The sequence below is a fragment of the Hyperolius riggenbachi genome, chromosome 7, assembly GCF_040937935.1.
Source record: "Hyperolius riggenbachi isolate aHypRig1 chromosome 7, aHypRig1.pri, whole genome shotgun sequence".
NCBI classification, from domain to species: Eukaryota; Metazoa; Chordata; class Amphibia; order Anura; family Hyperoliidae; genus Hyperolius; species Hyperolius riggenbachi.
Genome location: NC_090652.1, coordinates 277,586,616 through 277,593,040, shown reverse-complemented (window position 1 = coordinate 277,593,040; position 6,425 = coordinate 277,586,616). Strand labels below are relative to the sequence as shown.

At 47.1% G+C, this 6,425-nt stretch overlaps 1 protein-coding gene across 3 annotated transcripts in view; it reads left to right on the top strand.

The window, feature by feature from the left end:
- Positions 1–6,425, top strand: part of LOC137525063 (protein mono-ADP-ribosyltransferase PARP15-like) — an 83,636-nt gene continuing 77,211 nt past the window's right edge. For 2 of the 3 annotated variants that reach the window (XM_068245826.1, XM_068245820.1), the window contains exon 1: positions 1–117. The gene's annotated coding sequence lies outside the window, so the exon portion shown is untranslated. Of the gene's footprint in view, positions 118–6,129; positions 6,301–6,425 lie in introns of those variants that run through there. The other variant, XM_068245822.1, reaches the window with a different exon arrangement.

Sequence of the window (6,425 nt, the reverse complement as noted above, 5' to 3'; positions counted from 1 at the left end):
AGCAAGTGTCTGAGCAAACACAGACCCTCATTCTCTCGGCTGGTAGCATAATAACTATAAAGCAACTAAAAGAGACACAAGATCCTTCTGACGTTACTTCTGCTGTAGATGATCGAGGTAAGTACGCATGCTTCTTTTTTTTGTCTTATAGTCGAGGGGGAACAACTGAAGGAGCAGGGGGCCAATACACACCCCACAACTTCAAAGTCTCCGTTCCTTCGATACCGGCCGGCCACCCCTTGCAGATAAGGTATTGTAGCTACACTTGTTATGGGTGGGGGAAGTTATGAGGACTGCACTGTTATCAGGCCCGGATTTACATCACATGAGCCTATAGGCACAGGTCTACTGGCACCATAGACTTTGCCCTCCACGAACCTACAAACCCCGCTGAACTGCATCGCAAGTGTGCACTGCTGGCAGGCCCAGCTGTCACTTCTCCCTTACTTCATTTTCCTGGCGTAGGTAACTACAGGGGAAGCAGGAAATTTGGGCGCATGAGGCAGGTGGACAAAAAGGGCGCCGCCATTTACTCCCATATTAAAGGACTTCCGAGGCCAAAAATCAAAATTTTCATGAGTACCTGTCTCTTTTTTTAAATCCATGGGCAAGTTCCTCCTCTCTCTCCGCTCTGTTCCGCGCAAATGTATTCTTTTCTCTGCCCCCAGGTCGGGGCCCGACCCCACTGCACGGGTCGGCCCATACTCCAGCTGCGGAGAGCTGCGCAGCCGCACTTGCCTCCACATGTACTGCGCAGTCGCGGCTCTGATCGGCGGCCATCTTGCGAGAGGAGAGCTGCGCAGCCGCACTTGCCTTCATATGTACTGCGCAGCAACGGCTCTGATCGGCGGCCATCTTGCGAGTGGAGTACGGGCCGACCCGTGCAGTGGGGTCGGGCCCGACCTGGGGGCAGAGAAAAGAATACATTTGCGCGGAACAGAGCGGAGAGAGAGGAGGAACTTGCCCATGGATTTAAAAAAAGAGACAGGTACTCATCAAAATTTTGATTTTTGGCCTCGGAAGTCCTTTAAATATCGTTTAACAGGTGCCGAAAAGGAAAAAAGGGCGCCCGTGATAATGTTTGTTTTCAAACTGCATCCGTGATAATTAAGGTTTCCCAACTTTGCCTGCGACCAGTAACGTTTACACATAAAATAATATTTATAGTTTTTAGTTAAATCGTAATGTAATATTTAAATAATCACTTTTCATAAATCATTATTTTCAACATATAAAGCCATCAACAAATAAATCGTAATATACTTTTTTTTTTTTTTTTATTAACATTCTGTAAAACATTATTCTCCACCAAATAAACTGCGCAACAACAAAATCATAATATATCATTTTTCACCTAATACTTATAAAATACTATTATCCATCTGATAAACCGAGTAATAGCTAAATCTGACGAATAATGCTTACAAACATACTAAACATATCTATCGTATTTAACTAAAACGTTATTTAAAATGTTATCACTTACTTTTTGTCAAACATTATTATCCACATAATCAAGCGATCAGTAAGTACATTGTAATATATTTTTTACAGTCACTATTTGTAAAACATTATTATTCACACAACAAAGCAATCACTTTTAGGGTTAGGCACCACCAGGGGGGATTTAGGATTAGGCACCACCAGGGTTGTCTTAGGGTTAGGCACAACCAGGGGAGATTTAGGGTTAGGCACCACTAGGGGGGGTCTCTTAGGGTTAGGCACCACCAGGGGGGGGGGTCTTAGGGTTAGGCACCACCAGGGGGGGGTCTTAGGGTTAGGCACCACCAGGGGGGGGTCTTAGGGTTAGGCACCACCAGGGGGGGGTCTTAGGGTTAGGCACCACCAGGGGGGGTCTTAGGGTTAGGCACCACCAGGGGGGGGTCTTAGGGTTAGGCACCACCAGGGGGGTCTCTTAGGGTTAGGCACCACCAGGGGGCGTCTTAGGGTTAGGCACCACCAGGGGGCGTCTTAGGGTTAGGCACCACCAGGGGCGTCTTAGGGTTAGGCACAACCAGGGGGCGTCTTAGGGTTAGGCACCACCAGGGGGGTCTTAGGGTTAGGCACCACCAGGGGGGTCTTAGGGTTAGGCACCACCAGGGGGGTCTTAGGGTTAGGCACCACCAGGGGGGTCTTAGGGTTAGGCACCACCAGGGGGGGTCTAAGGGTTAGGGATAGGTAGAGGGAGGGTTCTGTGTGAGAATAGGGTTAGGTTTAGTTGTAGTAAAATGTTAGTAATCAGGGTTGCTCGGGTAGTACATTTTAATACCCGCCCGGATCCGGGTACCCAGATACCTGGATCCGATACGGGTATTCAGATCCGACCTTGCGGATATCCGAGTGAATTTGGATATCCGACCAAATTACCCGCGGGTATCCGACCTATTCGGGTACCTGGATAGAAAAACCGGAAGTGCCCTTTAAATAGCTTTAAAAAGGGTTTTTAGGGTAAATGATGCATGTAGCATCATGTTTTTTTTAAAGGGACACACTAATTTATTGTTTGGTGGACATAAAATGAAAAAAAAAAAAAAAGCTGTCAATTAACATCAGGACTAGGCTCCAGACAGCGGTCGTGCAGCCCACATTGTGTCCAAAGTCCAATCGCACAACTGGGACATGACAGTTTTCAGCCCAGACAGACACCTCCAAAAAAATGACACCGCAATTGTGTTTTGGGTTGAATATAGGTGGTGGTATCAGCAGCAGTGGCCTGTGGCACCGTGGCGGTGGGAGCCAGCGCCAGCTTGCTTCAGCCTCTTGCTCAACAACATGTTTTTTGGCCAGATGGGTGATGAAGCTGGAGGTGCCATACTTGTAGGGGTCACAACCTCTGCTCATCTGTAGTTTGCACACATTGCATATGGCAAACTTGCTGTCCAATGAGGGCAGAGTGAAAAACCGCCAGATTGGGGAGGTGAACATTCCCCTGCAGCCAGGGCCGGATTTGTACTTTCCAGCGCCCTAGGCCGGCTGTCACCAACCGCCCCCCCCCCCCCCCCATTCTGTCCAACTCTGACTAGTGATCACTGGGTTACATGGGCTCCTGTCTGTTTTGCTGCTTTGCCTCCCCCCCCCCCCCCCCCCCGTTCAAAGAAGCAGTGCATGCTCTGTCCACTCCATGTAATTTTGCACTCCAGCCTGGATGCACAGCAGCCGATAGTGTTCTGGGCTTGCAGAATTCAGAAATGATGCTCATATATGAGCAGCACTTGTCAAGTACACATACCCATAACACTCCCAGCCTCGGCTGCTGTGCACATCAGTACAGGAGTGCGTAATAACAAAAAGCCAGAGAGGACAGAAAATGTGCTGCTTCTTTGTCCTTTGTGCGACTTGCTTCAGTCAGAGTCACAAACAGGTGAGGGTGCAGCGCAAAGGAGAGAAACCCATCCAAAACAGAACAGGTAAGTAGAAGGATCCAACACTACACATGCTGGCATAGATGTCGTGTAATGCTAGGTACACACGATGCAATTCTGACAGATTTACTGTCAGATCGATTATTTCCAATGTCTGATTTGATTTCCGATCAATTTTTCAATCGATTTTCCGTTCATTTCTATGAAAAAAATCATTCAGAAAATTTATTGGATAGCAGATGGGACATGTTGGAAATAGTCGATCTGACAGTAAGGCCCAGTGCACACCGAGCGGTTTTTGGAGCGATCCGCCGGCCGCATCCGCCTCTAAAAACGCTTGTCTAATGTATTGCAATGGGATGGTGCACACCGGCGGTTTGCGGTTTTTGCCAAGCCGCAAACGTGCCTCCTGCTGCGCGTTTGCGGTTTTTGGAAGCGTTTCGTCCTCAATGTAAAGTATAGGAAAAACGCAAACCGCTCTGAAAAACGCTAGTTCAGAGCGGTTTGCCAGGCATTTTTGTTACAGTAGCTGTTCAGTAACAGCTTTTACTGTAACAATATGTGTAATCTGCTACACAAAAACGCACCCAAAACCGCTAGGTATGTTTAGAAAACCTCTCTAAACATACCTAGAATCGCTCTGAAATCAGCTCCCAAAACCGCTAGCGTATTGCGGATCTGCTAGCGGTTTTGGTGTGCACTGGGCCTTAATCTGTCAGAAAATTGCATCATGTGTATCTAGCATAAGCTCAGGTGTACTTCACACAGTGACAATTTAGCACTTGGGGCAAGTTAAGACAGATCTTAATCAGTCAGCAGGAAGTTTTTACGTTTTGTAATAAAATGATAATATTTATTGGCTAACCAAAAGAAAATAGTGAGCCTTTGGCTAATGAGTCATCTTCAGACTTTGTTCCTGTATACAAGATGTAAGATGTTGGGGAACCCAGATATATATAAAGTCAGCAGGAGATGCATACATTGTTTTGTAAATATAAATAAATGTAATACAGTTATCATTCTGTTTCAAAACATCCTGCTTTCACTGATGGCTAACACAGAACAATGCTTTGCTGCTTCTAAAACATGTCAGGAAAGAGTTAAACTGTAGCAAAGAGAATGTTGCTGTCAGGAAAGAAAACAAACCATAAATTCAACAGGTCTCAGGTCTTTAACAGCTCTGACCAAGTAATAAAACATCAGTCAGGGGGAGAGGAGAGCTGATAATTCCTGTCAGTGAATGCGTGCTGCATAAAGAAACTAATCTGAACTCAAAAGTTCTACTACTTGAGCCCATATATTTTTCTTCTCACAGCAGCTTGTATGTCTCCACTCATTATACTTAGGACAAGATCCTCAGATGACAACACATGCTGACTGTCATCACACACACTCTGCAGTGAGAGAGATGCAGGGATCTCTGGAATTCAGGCAGAATAGAGCAAAGCAGAAGTGATTTACTTTGACATGTGACCTCTTATCTCTCCAAGTCCTGCGCCCTGCTGAATTTTATCGCCCTAGGCCTTGACCTTTGCGGCCTTTCCAGAAATCCGGCCCTGCGTGCAGCCTGAATGGGATGCTGCGGCTTTTCTCCCTGTGGCGGTTGGGGGTTGAGTGGTGCAGCTGGTGGTAGCGGCGGAAGGATGTGGTGGGTCTCGCATTCCACGGCCACTGTCTGCAATGCTGATCCTCTGTGCCAAACCCACCGACGCATCCTCCTCCTCAGAGTCAAAGCTGACATCCCCATCCTGTGGATGGTAGTCACGGTCCTTCATCCCATCATCAACATCATACCCCCCCTCCTCAAAACCCAGAACATCCTCCTCAAACTCCTTGCAGCTAACAGCCCTGAGTTCAATCGTGGCGCCTGGAGCGAAAAGCTCGCTGACTGAGGGTAGGCTGCCCGCTGGGGTCGACACTGACACGGCAGACCTGAGGGTGGCCGTAATGTTGCTCCCTGTCCTCTTGCCCTTGCTGCCCCTCCCCCGGCTGCCGGTGCCAGCAGACATAGTACAACTTATACGTGATGATGTCACCAGATGATGTTGGGTACTTTTACTTTAATGAAATCGGGGTTGGACTTTAAATCAAATCAGCACGGAGTGACAGACCGCAGAGTAGAGGACAGACAGTGCACACTATCTGTCTAACTGTCACACTGACAATGCTCAGCACAGCAGCACTGCAGTAATCTGTAGTAAGCTAACACAGTACTACTCTCTCTAACAACTAACTGCAGTACTAACTATATAATACAATACAATAACACAGTAATCCTATTCCCTCCCTAACCTATACTGTCCTTCTGGCCTGCACAGCACACACAGACACAGACAGGACCTAACTGAGTGAATGAAATCAAACAATTACACTAGCTAGCTAAAACAAACAAACAATAGAACAATAGTGTAGTGAAGGGGTTTAGCACTCAAAGCTTTAGGTTTATCACTGTATACAGGCAGCACTTGCTATGCCAACAGCACTGGAGCAAGTCTGTCAGTGACCAGCCAGCCACACAAGCAAGGACGATCTGTCTCATCATGCCAGCCCTCTTATTACATGGGGGGGCTGGCCAGGGTTCCCTTCTGTGATTGGGTGCCAGGGCTTAGGCTGGGAGGCCTCTGATTGGCTCAATGAGGTCAGGTGGGGCTGGCCAGAGTTCCCCTTTGTGATTGGTTGCTAGGGCTTCTGCTAGGAGCCCTTTGATTGGCTGGGAGCCCTCTGATTGGCTCAATGACATCATCTCCCTTGTTACAGTACAGTACAGATCCGGATATGCGTCGGATATCCGCAGGTATCCGGATTATGCGGCCAGATACCCACATAGAGCTATCCGGATATTGGCCCAGGTATCCGGAATCCGGATCCAACCCGGATAGCGGAAAATGGTCGGATACCCGGGTTAATCCGGGGACCCGGGATCCAGATGAGCATCCCTGTAAGTAATATTTACTAATGTTTTAGTACAGTTATTACGAACGTACTTATATTTTTTATGATTAGATTTTTTTATATATGTGAATTAAGTTTTAATCTGTACTAAATTACTTTTTAAAGGTTTAT